The sequence below is a fragment of the Hippocampus bargibanti genome, linkage group LG05 (genome assembly GCF_051943395.1).
Source record: "Hippocampus bargibanti isolate YZ-2025 linkage group LG05, ASM5194339v1, whole genome shotgun sequence".
NCBI lineage: Eukaryota > Metazoa > Chordata > Actinopteri > Syngnathiformes > Syngnathidae > Hippocampus > Hippocampus bargibanti.
The window spans coordinates 17,030,636-17,048,742 of record NC_142738.1 but is presented as its reverse complement, the minus strand read 5'-3'; the positions used below and the strand labels follow the sequence as shown (position 1 = coordinate 17,048,742).

At 40.9% G+C, this 18,107-nt stretch overlaps 1 protein-coding gene across 1 annotated transcript in view; it reads right to left on the bottom strand.

The window, feature by feature from the left end:
• LOC148898107 (solute carrier family 45 member 3) overlaps positions 1 to 16,408 on the bottom strand; it is a 36,116-nt gene extending 19,708 nt beyond the window's left edge. The window contains exons 1-2 of the mRNA XM_088997007.1: positions 16,289 to 16,408; positions 15,256 to 15,347 (exon numbers count right to left, since the gene is read on the bottom strand). The gene's annotated coding sequence lies outside the window, so the exon portion shown is untranslated. The remainder of the gene's footprint in view (positions 1 to 15,255; positions 15,348 to 16,288) is intronic.
• Between the last annotated feature and the right edge of the window lie 1,699 nt (positions 16,409 to 18,107).

Below are 18,107 nucleotides of genomic sequence, written 5' to 3'. Positions count from 1 at the left end.
GTTTCTGTGTTGCTGCACTTGAACTGGCAAGATGTGATAGACGTGATTGTGATTGGATAAAGGGTAGAGTCATGTGTCATGGTAAGCCAATCAGAGCTGGTGTTTTCAAACCGCAACAGCGTGTCATTAGTCACGCTTTCACGTGACTAATGAAACCAAAATTCAATTTAATTTCATTTCAACGAGTCGCTGTCACCTCACCAGTGACATGATTACGACGAAAGCGCCTCGCTGTGTCTTGTGCTGTCAAGTCCAACAGTTTGCTTTGCACGAGGTGATTGTTAGACGCGATCGCGCAAGTTTGTTGCTTTCCGATCGCAAGTGTGCCATTTTATTCGCCCTGCCCACCTTCTTTTGTCACGTTTTATTCCGCGTCCGTGGAATTATCGGACTTGCGTCTTTTGTTGTAATAAAATCTCTGCCAGCACCTACGGGACTCGAAGTGGATGCAGATGACATCGAGGAGCTTGTTGCTAACCATAATGAGGTCATAAACACAGAGAATTTGATTTGCCTTCAACGCTGAAAATGATGTTAAATGCATTACATGACTACCGGTCATCTTTTTATTTTTTATCTTTTATCTTTTATTCAAGCCTGGAGATAACCACTTTGAAGAAAAAATTCACCAAGTTGTGGCTGCTCACCTTTAACTGAGGTCAGGAACATTTTAGGTAGTTGTCAGTGATTGGGCTGGCCCATGCAAATAATACGTCAATGTGCCACACAGCTGAGCGGTTTAATCTATTGTGAATCAAACAGGCTGTTAACCTAGCTCCCTGCATAATGTTGTGAATGGAAAGGACGACTGGGACCTGATTAAAGAGGTAATGTGTTTTCATTCAATCATGATCAGGGCCATTTGCATGTGGTCAATAAAGCAGTTATGGTTGTTTATTTTTTCCTCAATGGATAAATGAAGTACATAATCTAATTTGGTTAGATCAACAACGTGAATTGTTGGTAGTTAATACCTACCTTTTTTTAAAAAAAGTTTCTGAACATGAGAGCCGCTTTACATTGCATAACTATGTTTATATGTGGGATAATATCCTTACAGTGACGTGCAGTCAGGGGAGGCAGATGAGGCACACCCTCACCTGTCATTTTGGAAATATCAAATGACAAAATAAATTAAACGGTTGTATTTATTTAGTGATTTGTACTTTGACATTCTTTTCCATTTAACGCCACCATTCTTTTTTTTTTTTCAAAATCGCTGAATTTTCACATTTACCGTTCAAATACTAAGTAGACACGAGCGGTGAGGCACCAGCCGGCTGAGCCTTACCATGGACTCCGCAATCACTATGCTAACTGTGCTGGCTTGCTCTGCAGTGAGACCGCATTGCTGTCCCTCTGCATATCGCAATTAAAGTGTTCAAAAGCTTTTAGTATATGAACTAAATTTCTACAGTTTAGCTGGTGTATATAATGTACAGTCACTGTACATTATAAACACTGTACTACAGTGTTTATTTTATTTTATTTTATTTTATTTTTATCAAAACTGTATGCAGAGGTGAGGCACACAGTTCTCCTGCCTCATGACAGGGGGCGCTGGTGATTACAGATTCTTCTTGCGACTCCTCGGCTGCAGAATAATAGAATTAGTGACAGCAAGCTACAGTAAACAGTTAGCAAGTTAAGTGCAACCATCCAGTCATTTTTTCGTGTTGCTTGGCCTTATTTTCAGAATGGAGGATTATATATCTAAATTGAAAGAATTTTCTAAACTGGACTTTCAATCGAAGCAGGAGATAATAATTAAAGGAAGACCAACACCGCACTGTATAGCTCACAAACGGTGAGGGATGCATGTAAATATTCTGGACAGCTTTTCATCTTTTTTGCCAAGAAGAATCTCCTTGAAACTATTCCTGAAGCGACAATGTTGCTCCAGCTCGTGCTCACAGTTCCAGCTACTACAGCATCAGTGGAGCGCTCATTCTCAGCACAAAAGACTGAAAACATACAGTCGGAACAGGACTGATCGAGGACGATTTTCTTCACTGGCAGTGATCTCCATTGAGACAGAGAGACTTGGACTTCATTTAGAAGTAAAGGTAACACAATAATAAAGTTTTAATTCTTTTTTCTATGCTACAGTTTGTATCGAGTATAAAAGGAATGCTGACATGACATTTTAAACAAAACATGTTAACTGTTGCCAATCAAATGGTGAATAAGCTACTCTGTGGAGTTCAAGTAAAATCAGTAAATCTGACTGTGATGACATCAGTGATGACATCAGTGCCTCACCAGCCATGAACCTCACCGCACGTCACTGTATCCTTAACAGGCAAAGTAGCCATGTTTGAATTAAATGAGATTTTATGGAAAAAGATTATAAACCATACTACAATGAACAACTGTGAAAAATGATATTCATTACTCGTGGACGAAAGGAAGAAATGATAAATACCGTTCTTAATGCATAATCCTCTCCATAGAAAATCTGAGAGCAGTCCTGGCCAAGTTGTTTAGCTTCTGACTCCACTGTCTTACTATGTTTCTTTATCCTGCTCCAGTCTACATTGACTATGCCCTCCTCTACTGAATCATCTCCTTTTTCTCCATCCCTCTTTCTCACTCCTACTCTCCCTAAGCCTGCAAAGTGGGAATTGCAAACATTCTCAAATAACTATAATTTTTTGTTTTTATTTGAAGTAAAAACTATCGTTCCCCTGGCGTTGTGCAAATACGAAACTATGCTTGCACCCAGAGTGAAAGTGAGACACCGGAGTCACCTGTGTTTTGTGAAAAGAGCCCATGACAACGTAGTATAATATAACAACCCCACCCAAAGGCCATACCTGACACTTCTCATTTCACAAGCTTGCATACCCTACTCGTTCTCTAATGTGCTCACTGACAAAGCATCATGCAGGCTAAACTGCCAGCCATGTCATGAGTATCTCTCACTATGTTCCTTTCCAGCTGAGTCTTGGATAAGGTCATACTCTTGAAGGATGTCTTGTCTGTGGACAACTTTAACCTATTTCCTGGTTCGCCAGCACTAAACATATTTGAGTAAACAGGTTGAGATGCACATAGACGAAGCACACACAAACTCAACCTTAAACAGATTGCTATGCCTCAACCTCGGGGCTAGCCCATGCCAGTCATGATTAACAAAGAGTTACCCCTTCTAGAGATGCTCCTAATGAACAAGAAAGGAAAATGTGAAGCATGGGGAACTCTGAAAGGGAGGAGCAGTGGTGGGAATAATATAGTTACAATATGATCAGTTTAAATGAATCTTCATTAAGAGAGTCAAGTGGCCGATCGATATAAAGACTGAGTATGTGTGGGCAGCTGCAGCGGGGGTGGCTTCCCTAGAATTTAAGGAATTTAGAAAATCCCACTTTAGATAAAGGTTGATCATCGACTCTTTGTATTGCAAGATAAACATTGGCAGATAAATGTGAAATTTCTAACAAGGGCATACCATATAAATGTCCTTGGTTCGGGAAAAAATACAAAAAAGTGATTTTTCTTATCATTGGAACATGTCTCAACCCCAAGGAGAAATGTTTTTCTTGGGCATATACTCATGTTCATGGAGTAGTGAACTAAGAAAAGAAAAGAATTACATTGTTGCTAGTTTGGGTTATATGTATAGTCAGAAAATGTTTGATTAGCAGGGGCCACGCCATGTATCTATGGCCTGCCAAAAATACATAAAGAAGGGTTCCCCCTCCGACCCATTGTTTGTAGCATTGACTCCTCTACATACAATGTAGCCAAATATTTAAAAACTATTTTAGCTCCGTTGGTTGGTAACACAGAATACCACGTAGAGAACACCACAGGGTTTGTAGAGAGGATCAAAGACCTCATATTGGAACCTGAGGAAACTTTGGCATCATACGATGTGACTTCTCTCTTTACATCTGTCCCAACCCCAGCAGCAGTCTCAGTGGTGAGGACGAGGCTGCTGGCGGATGTTTCTCTGCATGAAAGAACCAAAGTGAAACCGGATCACATCTGCCAATTATTAGAAATCTGCCTTAATACTACGTATTTTCAATTTCGGGAAAAATTTTATAAACAAATCCATGGTTGTGCTATGGGCTCACCAGTTTCACCCATAGTGGCTAATCTTTACATGGAAGAGATGGAGAAACAGGCCCTCACATCCTTCCCAGGGACAAAACCTAGACACTGGTTTAGATATGTGGACGATACTTTTGTCATAATTAAGAAACAAGAAATTCAATCCTTCACAGATCATCTCAACTCTGTAGACTTCAACATTAAATTTACTCGTGAGGACATTCAAGAGAACCAACTGGCCTTCTTGGATTGTAAAGTAATTATAAAAGAGGACAGAGCGCTAAAAACAGAAGTCTTTAGGAAGGCTACGCACACTGACCAATACTTACTTTTTGACTCTAACCACCCTTTACAACATAAACTAGGAGTTATCAGAACCCTCCAGCATAGGGCTAAACTAATACCAACTAGCACTGAAGGTAGAGAAAAGGAGTCAAAACATATCAGGAGAGCACTCACTAACTGTGGGTACCCTCAGTGGTCATTCAACAAATGTCAGAAAGAAAGAATAGCGAACGAAACCAATAATTCTCAAGATTCTAAAAGGAGAGGAGTAGCAGTACCGTACATTGCAAGAGTTTCTGAAAAATTACAAAGAGTCCTTTGGCAACATAAAATTCCTACTTATTTCAAACCGATAAACACGTTAAGGCAAAAATTAGTGCATCCAAAAGATAGGCTACCAAATGAAAAACAAAGTAATGTAGTTTATTCCATACATTGTAAGAATGAAAATTGTAAAGAGCAGTACATTGGGGAGACTCAACAAATTCTCAAAAAAAGACTTTATCAACATCGCAGGGATAATACTAGTGGGCCTCAATCGGCAGTACATTTGCACCTAAAAGCTACTAACCACTCATTTGACGACAATGAGGTTAAAATCTTAGCGAAAGAACATAGATGGTTTGAAAGGGGGGTAAAAGAGGCGATTCTTATAAAACAACAAAATCCTTCATTAAACCGGTCTGGTGGTGTGAGGTTCAATTTGGATCGTTCATACAATAGCCTGCTCAGGCAAAACAGGTTAGGCAACTTTCGCAATGCTGATGAGGGTCGTTATGCTGATGAGGTGATACCGGGGGGAGTGGGGGTAATAGGCCAATCGTTAGTCAGGAATGTAGGAACAATCAGTGGGGCCACAGGGGGGGGTCCCGCGCCCCTCCCAACCTGAGAGTAGGGACCTATCATAGCTGTGTCCGGCGCCACCAGGTCTGGACATTAGGGATATATAAATGGGGCCGATACGACCAGTCAGACTTTAGTTCGCTGACGAAGCCTCTTGGATAGGAGGCGAAACGTCCGAAACCTTCACTTTTGTACAGATGACGGCTGAAGAAACCTTCTCATCAATGGACCACTCCTGTACGACTGAGAGCTTACACAGACGTATAGCAATAAATAACATAACACAAAAATAACATAAGATGGCTGTGAATATTTTCATCCATTCCGATGGTTTAATTTTTAAGACATTGAATGGATTCCCAAAGTAAACTGTTCTGGATGTCTTGTATCAGAGGAGCCCTCATTAGTTTATGTAAGCCCGGGAGGGAGAGCACAAACCTGGAAAGCCATTCAATGCTTCGAGAACAGATGGGCGTAACCAATTACAGGGTCAATTGATTCTTGAGGATTCTAACATTTGGTTGCAAGTGACTTCTCAATCATCTTTTGGCAACTGTCTGTGGCCTGCCAGAGAACAAGATGATCCATTCAACATCCAAAGTTCCCATTCTCACTATGGCACAGTATGTCATGGCAGCAGCGCTGAATTCAACAGATGGAAATGTGAGTGAAAAGGAGTCCAAGATGGCGCCCGAGTAGGCAGCCGTCAGCAAGTGCTCTCATGAGCCTTGCATTTTTTGTTGTTTTTGTCTTGTTTTTGTGTTTTCTTTTGTCACTGTAGTTGTTGTGCGTCGTGTGGAACGGATAGTTTTTCAGCATTTTTGGCCACTGCATTCATCAAGGAGGAGACTGTGCTGAGTGGTTGCGCCTTTTCGGCAGCATGAATTCGCCAGTACTGCTTTTGAACGGGAGGAATGTCGGTGCCATTCGACTGTCATCGCTGGACACCACAGGGGCTATTGTGCTTTTTTGCGCCTGTAATGGGCAGCATCTTCACAGCCCCGCTTTGTTCAGCGGAAGGTCGGTGCTGTTAGACAGTCTGCGGCTGGATGGATACATGGCTTGAGGAGCCCGCGATAAGAAGGAAGGAGCGACAGCGCAGAGCGCCGATGCATATATGGAACTGTCGCAGTTTGGAATTGAAGCGGATTCATGAGGGACAGGAGATGTAAGGCAATCTCTTTTCGTCTATGGATGCTACAGCTGTGTGTTTGCTTTCAACATTTAGCTTGTAGTCGATGTGCACATTCCACCATGATGTCCTTGATCCATTGGTGAAGAGACACTTTGATCCTCTCCTCTTTCATCTGGAACTAATTTATGTAACAAAGATGGTACAGAAAGTGCTTAAGAATGGATGTCTCTCTGTGTCTTTGTGTTGTCATGTTATTTGTTGTTTAGTTTTTTTGTTGTTTTGACTTCAAGACGGCGCCGCGAGAGTGGCTGCCTTTCCAGCAGTTCCTGTATTTTGCTTTTCTACTTTCATTTTTTTCATAATTTTGCTGCTGTGAAATGTAAATTTCTCCACTGCAAGACTAATAAAGGCAAATCCAATCCAATCCAAGAGCATTCACTAAAGGATAGCCTCATATCTTTTTCAGGAACTGAGGGTTAAAATAGCCAGATTAGGACCCATGCTAGTGAAGTTAGCACAATGTGTTCCTCTATTATTGTAACTTTATCAGGAAATGTCTCTAGTTCATGTTGACATCAGATGCCTCACCAAGAACCAGTAAGACATTTGGACTCTAGTTTGTTTTTCCTTGAGTGGTGAGGTTTATATTGTTGTCATACTTCAGAATTTTAATTATATGTTTCAACTAAAACACATGCATATTCCGCATTGCAAAAAAACAAGCTTAAATTCCATGGGTCCACAAATATGTGTTCTCCAGAAACTGCTGAACGCAACACTACCCACTATAAATTATGGTGCACTGAACTTTGTTTTGATAAAAACCAAGAAACTCCGGTATGGGCCAGAAAAAGAGCAAAAGGGAGACTTTTTAAAGCATGACGACAAAGAGCCATTGAAGTTGAAAGGTCAACTACATTATACTAAACACCAATGAATGTGTTGAGGAATCAATCACTCGTGTGCTTCCACAACAAACTAACCTTTAAGTAAATATATGAAAAAGATGCTAAAAAAACTGAGCATACATTGCCAACAGCTTGTATCAGGAAAGTAGCAATTCTTTAAAGGCAAAGGTGTCAAAGTCAATGCCCAGATCTTGGCTTCATTTTATCTGGGCTGCAAAAGAAAATCAAGAATGTCAAGTTCCATTATGCTAGCGAAAGTCTGAAACAAAATTTCAAATTCTCATCTGTAATCCACAAGAACAGTCATCTTCTTTGACTTCTGATTTCACACCTAATTATCCATTAATTTATTGTGCACATATGTATATCATATGTGGAGGTGATTAAACATTTATATACAGTAGTTTCCCAAAATTCATAATAGCCCTCCAAGGGAAACTGTAACTACAATGTGGGCCGCACCAAAAATGAGTTTGACACCCCAGTTCTATGGTCTGCAGAAGTCACATGATCAAATATGACATAATGCTCCAAGCACAAGGTGTTCTCTTGCACGTCGATATAAACGGTAACACGTGGCAGGAATGATGCCATGTTACTTAAAGATTACACACAATAACCTGAAAAAAAAATAAACCCATAAATTATCAACAGGGATTTGTTACTGTCAATTCTGTAAAGTTGGGTGATTTTTTGTCACAATTCTTTTCTTCTTAGATTACTAATTTGGGAACTTTGGGAAAGACTACAGTTTAATCTTCCTATTTGTTCAATGTAAAAAGCGGAGTGCCAACCTAGGCCTTGGTAGAGAACAGGAAATATCAGGTATCAATTCAACCAAACAAAAAGCACCTAACAGAAAACAAAATAAAACAATGAAATGCAATCAAGTCAAATCTTGCTTTCTTTCCATTTTAATTACTTACCCTGAATCAGGAGTGTATGGCACATTGCACTACCAAAACAGCTGCATTAAAAAACAATAGTGCAACACAAATTTGATTGTGACCTTGTGTGTATGCGCACCTCTGTTTTCCACACGTAAAATACTATGATCCTACAATAGTACTAGACTTCAAAGTAGCCCCATGCACACTTACTGAAATCACAAGCTTGATGCTTTCACACTCCTAAAGACAGCTCACAGATCAAAGGTGTCCCCCCTTACAATTCAATAGCATCCATTTTCAGGCAGTATAATGAAAGAGAACCTTTGCAATCTGCACTATTCACCACAGAACCACTTTTTAAAACGATACCATACAAAGTTTGAAATCCCCCCATCGTCCTCTTTACTGGTGATTTCCTCCAAGGTTTTAATTGCAACAAGAGACATCTCTCTTTTGTTCTGTTGATATTTGGTATGGACTGTCAACATATGCAGTTTTGTATATGCAATGTATCTTGTGCTGACCCGTCCAGCCTGTCAAATTTTAAAAATTCCTGTGGCCACCGAGCCAAAATGACTCGGTGGCCACCCCAAGTCTAGATATTCTAACTCTCGCACCAATATAACTTGGCTGCAATCCAATTTATTCAAGCAAATCACACTTGGGCAAAGAAAATAAGTGATATTCAATGTTTAAATTGTAATTCATACAGGTAGCATTGCTATTGGGACCCAATAGCAATGTACCCAATAGTATTGGGTACATTCAAAAGGCTACAATTATGTGCACCATGTCAGAAACTATGAAAAAGTTGAGCAACAATTTCACAAAGGCGACATTCCTTGTTCTTGAGGTAGCAGACATTAATTGTTGCGCTTCAGCCCATTAGCAAAATATGTACGAGTTTTTTTCTTCTCTTTGGTCCAGCGGGCTGTAGAGCACTGCACAGCTACACTAGAGAGCATGATTCCGACTTGATCTTGGTTTTACTCACTGGCGCTTTCTACTATCTTTGTGACAGCTTTATTTCCTGTATAGAATAGTTGTTAATGTTAAGCGTGTTCATGCAGCTTCATCTGTTGTTAAAGCTCTTAGTTTTATATGAAGCAAAATGTATTTCTTTAAAATTATCTGTCATCGTTTATTTGAGATTTTAGTCAAAAGTCAAAAGTTATCATCATATTGGTTACTTGGTATTGGCCTGTCGAGGCCAAATATGAAATGATGCTTAAGTAAAGGTTATGTAATGTTTTTAGTAAGAATACAGTTCCCCGTGGAAAGCACAACAAACTCCCCTTCTCAGAATTTGGTGAGGAACCTAGAAGTGATTCAAACTGTTAAGCCCTGAGTCTGCTTAAGTATCTTGGTGTCCTCTACAGAGTGGGATTATCACAGTACCTGCTTTATGTTTGGGGGAGGGGTTATATTTAAGCCATAAGAGAATAAGAGAATTCCTTGTGTGTCCTACATACTTGGCAAGAAAGATGATTCTGATTCTGATTCTGATACAGTAATGCTAGCTGGTCGAGCATTCTCATTTCTCGTATTAACTCCACAAGTGTGTTTTGTGCATTATTGATATTATCAGCAACATGTATTTTGTTTTTCTACTTTCATTTCTTTCATCACTTTGCTGCTGTGAAATGTAAATTTCTCCACTGCGAGACTAATAAAGGCAAATCCAATCCAATCCAACATAATTATAATTTGTATTATTACAGAGGGTTGTGTCAGGAAGGGCATCCGACGTAAAAGCTTGGCCAAAAAAACATGCAGATCAAACCTCTCAAGATGGAGGACACTGATTTGCTGTGGCGACCCCTTGAAGGGAAAAACCGAAAGGAAAAGAAGATTATTATTGCGATTATATGATTGGTAGTTGTACAGTTATTATCCATCCATCCATTTTCCGTACCGCTTATTCCTCATTAGGGTTGCGGGGGGTGCTGGAGCCAATCCCAGCTGTCGTCGGGCACGAGGTGGGGGACACCTTGAATTGGTTGCCAGCCAATCGCAGGGCACACAAGGACATACAACAGTCACTCTCACACTCACACCTAGGGACAATTTGGAGTGGTCAATCTGCCTGCCATGCCTGTTTTTTTTTTGAATGTGGGAGGAAACCGGAGGACCCGGAGAAAACCCACGCGGGTCCGGGGAGAACATGCAAACTCCACACAGGGAGGCCAGACCGGGACGCGAACCGGCAACCTCTGCACTGTGAAGGCGGTGTGCTAACCACTTGACTACCGGCCCGCCTACTGTTATTATTGTTGTTATTTTTTATTTTTGGAGGGGGAGGGGCGTGACACGACCAGATAACTGACAAATGTGCCATACATGCTGCCCAGTATGGGACAATAAATGATGTGTGCTATTAACGACTATTAACAGTGTCTGAAACTCATGACAAAAAGTTAGCGGACACCAGGGAGGACAACTCTGAAAACTTACCTGCCCGGCCATAAAGTTGCCTGCCCGGCCATAAAGTTGTCCGCCCCCTTTTTGACAACTTGAAACACAATAAGACGACTAATCGCAAAAACAAAACATTGTTGCAAAGTATAAAGGATTTTTTTAAATTAAGGAAGTATCTACCGCAAATGCTCCCTTGCTTAATTTATGGTAAATATCCCTTGATGAAGACTTTGCTCCAGTTGTCGTTTGTCGTCATGATGCACAATGCAATGTTTGCATTGCAATCCTCACCTGCACCATTGAACATCCAGGGTTCGTACATTGAGAGGGTGACCTCCTACAAGTACCTGGGTGTTACTCTCAACAATAAACTGGACAACAAACACGGATGCCCTAATCAAAAAGGGACAGAGTCGCCTCTTCCTCCTCAGGAAACTGAGGTCTTTTGGAGTTCAGGGGTCACTCCAAAAGACTTTCTATGACTCTGTGGTGGCATCAGCCATCCTCTATGGCATTGTCTGCTGGTCAGGCAGCATCACCACCCGGGACAGAAAAAGACTGGAGCGCTTTGTCAAGCGGGCCAGTTCTGTCATGGGCTGCTCGCTGGACTCTCTAGAGGAGGTGGGCAACAGACGGACGCTAGCTAAACTAAAAGCTATGACGGACAGCCCCTCCCACCCCCTCCTGCCCATCCTGACAGCTCTGGGTAGCTCCTTTAGCCAGAGACTATTACACCCGCGCTGCAAGAAGGAGAGGTACCGCCGCTCGTTCCTACCGACTGCTGTCAGGCTTCACAATTCCCAATGATCACATGTGAAAAAAAAACAAAAAAAAACTGGACACTTGTAAATATGGGTTGTTGCAATATATCTAAATGCATTTCTTGATTCTGCACTATGTACAGTCTTGTTTATAGAACGGTTTTTGCACATCTACATTTGCACAGTATACAGTTGACATTTTTATTTTGTTATGCTTAGAATATCTTGTTTTCTATCCTTTCACAATTTGTTTATGATGGTGCTGCCATTACCAACAGAGAGGTCAGTTTGACTTTGTCAAGCGATCAGAGGCAACAAAAGGCATTTACTATTCACGATTCATAGGAGGGTAATGACAGTTCACCACATGGGCCAAAGAGGACAATAGAGAAGAGTTCATATTGCCGACTGGAGTGAATAACCCGCTTGAGTGGTCCATGGAGAGTAGAAAAGAGTGGGAAGAGGTCTTAGTTAATGGCAGAGCAATCACGATAACAATAAATGTCACTGTCACAGGTTCCCACATTTGAACCTTTTTGCTTCTCAAGGGAGTGCTGATTCTAAACGGAAATGTGTCAATGCATGAATGGTTGAAAGGACAACCGACGCCTTATCTTACAAACTTTCCGTCTTAAGAACATCAAATTTATGAAAATTAAACCTTATAAGTACTATTTTCATAATACACACCCACCACGGCTGGCGGAGTGATCTTCGGCGGAAGCACACGACCGAACAGCGCTCCAGCCGGCGCTACTTTCCACACCCCCTCTCATTGAATGCACACGTCGATCACCTACTTAGAGCTTTTTGCTGATAATTTTACTATGATGGGACCGAAAAAAAAACACCACAGGCTCGTGTTCAGCCCAAGAAGACACAACATAAAATCACCGTCGCTGAGAAGAAAGAGAAAATTGAAAAACACGAACAAGGTGTGCGTTTGTGTGATTTAGTGGCCGAGCACGGCTATGCTAAGTCAACCATTGTTCCCATTCTCCGGAACAGAGAAGCCATCAAAGGTGCGTCTGTTGCAAAAGGTGTTTCCGTGCTCTCAAAGGGACGGTCTCGGGTAATCGAAGAAGTTGAAAAACTTCTGTTAATTTGGATTCACGAAAAGCAGATATTCGGCGACAGCGTGAGTAAAGCTATTTTATGTGAGAAAGCACGGCTAATTTACATCGATATGACCATGCGCCAACCTGGAAGTTTGGCACTTATTGAGGATTTTCAAGCCAGTAACGGATGGTTCGAGAACATCTGAGGGCGAGGAGGAGAAGGCAATGTTGGCAAAGTGGAATGATGTGCAGGCTTTTACCGAACAGTTCCATCCAGAAAAGACTGGCTGTGACAATCATCAACATGATGAACGATAATGTGATGCCTCAGCTTCGTAAAATCTTACAAGTGAGAAAGCAACAGGTGTCAATTAAGAGGTTTTTAATCAGCAAAAATGATGAGGAGTCTCCAAAGAAAAAAGAAGAGAAGCCACACCAGAGGTTAAGTTAATATCAAATATCCGTCCTACTGGAAGGTGACTGTCCTTCCATAAGCCATCAATGACCATCAAAAAGTTAAATAAAACTTTATTTTACAGCACAGTTTATTTCTTTAATTACAGTCCTCATGTAATGTGCCTCTCTTTGTGACTTTATGATACAATGCAGTGTATTTCTTTCATTACAATACAATAGCACATTTATTATACATAGAATAAGGTATGTTGTGTGTAGTTTAAAGGCTTATTTAGTTAAAAACTATATTTTATGGAAACCCGGGAACGGATTATTCCCATTTTAATGGTTTCCTATGCCTATGCCCATGACAGGCGCAAAAAAAGCACAATGGCCCCAGAGCTGTCCAGCCATGACAGTCAAAGTGACACCGACATTCCTCCCAAATAAAAAAACAGTGCTGGCATATCGGTGCTACCAAAAAGGTCTAACCGCTCCTCTTTGATGAATGTCATGGCCAAAAATGCTAAAAAAAAAAAACAATCTGTATCCTTTTTCACCTGACTGGCACAGTGGAATCTTGGTTTGAAAAATATCATTTGTTCATGACTGTTTGTGAACTGAGGTAACATATGCCATTGAAATGAATGGAAATACGGTAAATATGCTGCCCAAAGTGCCAGTTTACTGCATGCAGTTTTGTCGGCTCCTCGTTAGAAAGAACAGATATTTAACACACCTATTTTGCCACATTACACAATATCACATAAAGAAAATAAATAATGTTGATTCATTTTGATAAATGTGCAGGACGCCAACATTGAAGTATTTGTTGGGAATAACCCTGTATAACACTAGTTTTCCTTTCGGCTTTTCCCTTCAGGGGTCGCCACAGGGAATCACTGTCCCCCATCTTCAGAGGTTTGAGTGTCGCATGTTTAATTTGGCCAAGCTTTTAAATCGGATGCCCTTCCTGACACAATCAACCCTTTGTATTTATCCGGGTTTGGGACTGGCACAATAAGACACTGGCTTGTGTCCCATTGTGGCTGCAGAAGAAGCTACTCTATAAACGTAATAAAGATGAAGATGCTCAATAAAAGGCCCCCCAAATAAAGTACAACTACTCACCATTTGAGGACAATGCTCTGATCTTACCATGAAATTGGCATATCTTTCCTCACATTTAATCACAAACAGAACTTTAACTTTTCAGAAAGCCTTGCTTTTACGACAACAACAATTCTTTGATCTCATATTAACCGTCGACGCTTCTTTTCTCCTAGGGATCAATATTCAAATTTCTTCATGTAGTAGGTGAAATGTTCTATTGACATAATACGCGACAATATTGTGTCGAATCAAAAATCCACATTTAAGTTGGTCTAACCGGCAAACTATTTGTGAGAAATCAAAGCTTTTTGTGGATTTGTAATTGACAATTTCACTTAATTGATCCCAAAATTATTCATTTACAACCAATAATACATATTTGTTCATCTTGTCACCTGTGCCAACGACTGAGTTGAAAGCAGGACAATGAAATGCTCTTCCATGACTAGTGTTTCATTTTTTTGTGCCATTCATACTGTCCTCCATTACCATGTGACATTTCTGCACATAAGTACGCCTCTGGCTACCTGACAGAACTACAAATACAACTGGAGCAAAAATCTCTGTGTAACTTGATTAATTGCATTTTTTATTCATTTCAATCAGAAATGTTTACTCGATTACTAAACACTACAGTTTAGAAACTGCCTTGTGTAATGGATTAAATTGGTATTTTAATAGTTTGTTTAATCTCTTTTGTGTTTTCAGTTCCTCACCATAGCCAAGTTGTATCACTTACTTGATTATTATTACATTTATTATTATATAGTGGGGGCAGTGTTTGTTTCCAGAAAAAAACAATGAGGCATGTGTTATCAATTTTTCAAGCAGTTCTAAGAAGCTGAAATCATTACCCCAACTGTGAGTCAGATGTTTGCTGAAGGACTGCTAACCAAAAAAATATATTTTGGAAGAAAAGTTGTTTTGCGGTAGAAAAAAGTAGTCTTTGAATTGCACAGCATCATTTACTTGCATTGTAGTGTTAAATGGAATTGGATAGAATTTCATTGTGTCTGATCAAACAAAGTGGAATAACATTGCATCTTGATTGGAGGTGGTGGGATTCACAATTTCTGCTTAAGTACCGTATTTTCTGGTGAATAAGGCGCACCAGAGTATAAGGCACGCACCTAACAAATTGTGTATTTTCAAACTTTTTCCATATATAAGGCGCACCGAACTATCAGGTGCACCTTCAATGAATGAAAAAAGGTTTTCCAAATACGTATCATATATACTGTAATTATAAAAAAAGTTTTCACATTATAAGGCGCTAAAATAGAGGCTGGGATTATGCAATACTTCTCCAGGGAGAAATTGAATCAGTGGCTACTGACAGTAGTGTCGAGACCTGTTGTGGCTCAATATTATTTCACATATAATGCGTACCTGGCCGTTCTTTGTAAGTTCTCAGTCGTACAGGAGTGGTCCATCGATGAAAAGTTTTTACGGCTGAAGAAACCTTTTCATCGAAGGTGTACCTGTGTACAAGGATTCCGGGTGATCTTTTCAAGAAAATTAACACTTTTGGGTCCACCTTATACACCGGAAACTACAGTAACTACTGTAAAATCATTGGTGGTGCACATTAGTCACAACACATGGATTCACCAAAAATTCACCAAATTCGTTGCCCATTTTTAGTAAGTGACGAAAATAGTTAAGAATCACAACCTCTTGGAAATCTTGCAAGAGCGTTGGTTGGGCAAACGCTTTTCCTATTTCACCTAACACTTGGGATAAAACATTGCGATTGTAAGTATCACATGTTGCAAAAACCGCAGTGACTCTCAGTCAGGAACCATAACTCCATCCGTCCCTTCCTCCACTCGTGTTTTCATGTCACAACAGCAAAGTTTTTATTAACGCGACGTCAAATGTTACGCACAACTTAAACAAAGAGCTTGCTGCCACATAACCACGTTTAAAGTCGGTGGACAGAGATAATGGCACTATAATACACTTAGTGTGATGAAAATAGCGCATGGATGAGCGGCAGTCGCCCTGACTCAGGCTGGGGATGCGGGGGGAAACAAAAAAGCACCACGCCGCTGGACCAAGGCTAACCGATGCATGACACATTTCTTCCGTAGCTACAAATCTAAAAACATCCCCTCTATTTACCACGCGGTAAAAACACATAGGCGCTTATCAAATCTCGTGGCGACGTTTTTGAGCGCATACTAAGTACCAGAGTTGATGCCAAATTCAGATTTTGAACTCGTACTTTTGCATGGTTTGCTCGTGTTTAGACATCATTCGACAGCCGCGTACAAAGAATAAGTTTCATCAAACTTAGCAGTGCTTCGTTGATACGAGCGTCAGTTGTGAGAAGGGAGCTGCGTACGAAAAGCGTAAACAATCACAGCGGTTGCGAATCCAAGGAAAATGAATGATGAAGGTTTGAAAATGTAACACTCACCTTTACTGACGCTCGACTCGGTTCCGCGAAATCCCTGCAGAGAATTCCCAGCTCACACACCGACGTTACTTAAATCGAGGACAGCCAACGAGCCAGCTGTGACTGACAAGCATATTCAAAGCAAGGAGAAGGAGAAAAATACCACTTCCGCTCGTTGCTTTCAAAATAAATAAAAAAAATGCCCTGGAAAGTTAAGATTACGCTCACACTTTCATTTTCCCAATATTTTATCTGATTATCCTACCGGTAAACCAACATGATATCATTCTAAAATGACGGTATAATTACGATTATAATATGGTTCTCTCGCAGGGATACTTGAAGCTTACATTTCGGAAATAACGTATTAAGTTTGTGACATGGAGGATCCCACCAGAATTTAGGCCTAAACGACAGTACTTTGTGCTGTAGTGGCCCCCACCCAAGTAGTATCTGTACTGTACTCGAAATCATTATTTCTCAAATGACGTTTCAATTTTATTGACAATGTTTGGAAACAAAATTATTATCCTCAATCTTTTTTCTATTTCAGACAATGACGATGTGACATAAAAAAGATGTAAAGCCAAGTGAGATTGCTTGATTCATCCTTCATTGAGTGATTCATGGATTTACTGAAGTCAATGACAAAACCAACACAGAGAATCTGAATCAGGGAGCAGTGACAATAACACAACCAATTCAGAGAAACCATTTTGTTTCCGATCCACCTATCCTCACGAGGGACACGGGTTATTGGTGGCCAGCCAGTTGCAGGGCACACCGAAACAAACAACTATCCATGCTCACAGTCATACCTAGGGACATTTTGGAGTATTAAATTGGCCTGCCATGCATGCTTTTGGAATGTGGGAGGAAACCACAGGACCCGGAGGAAACCCACAGAGGCCCGGGCAAACATGCTGTGAAATGGCTGAGGGGTTGAACACCACACAGGGAGGCCGAAGCCAGAATTAAACCCACAACATCTGCACTGGGAGGTTGATGCGCTAACAACTGGACACCCGGACTGCCCATTCAGACCACTGTCTTGTTAAAAGTCCAATTTAAAACATCTCATCTCATTTTCCGTACCGCTTATTCCTCATTAGGGTCGCAGGGGTTGCTGGAGCCTATCTCAGCTGTCTTCGGGCACGAGGCGGGGGACACCCTGAATTGGTTGCCAGCCAATCGCAGGGCACACAAAGACATACAACAGTCACACTCACACCTAGGGACAATTTGGAGTGGTCAATCTGCCTGCCATGCCTGTTTTTTTTTTTATGTGGGAGGAAACCGGAGGACCCGGAGAAAACCCACGCGGGTCCGGGGAGAACATGCAAACTCCACACAGGGAGGCCGGACCGGGACGCGAACCGGCGACCTCTGCACTGTGAAGCCGGTGTGCTAACCACTCGACTACCGGGCCGCCCCATTTAAAACATATATAATAATAATAATAATAATAATAATAATACATTTAATTTCTAAGCGCCTTTCAAAGCTCTCAAGAACACTTTACAGTCACTGGATTTTTTTTGTGTGGGTGAGCAGCGGCAGCCATTCGCGCCAGCGTTCACTCTACCCGGAAGTAACACAGCAGCAACGTTATGAAAGGAAGAGGAAAGGAAACAAAGGAAACAAAAAAAAAACAAATAACAGAATATGACAACACAAAGACACAGAGTCAATCATTCTTCAGCACTTGCTGTACCCTCTTTGTGATGAAATTACGTAGTTCTAGATGAAAGAGGAGAGGATCAAAGCATCCCTTTCAGCTGTGGATCAGCGACGTCATGGTGGAATGTGCATGTCTACTACAAGCTAAATGTTGAAAGCA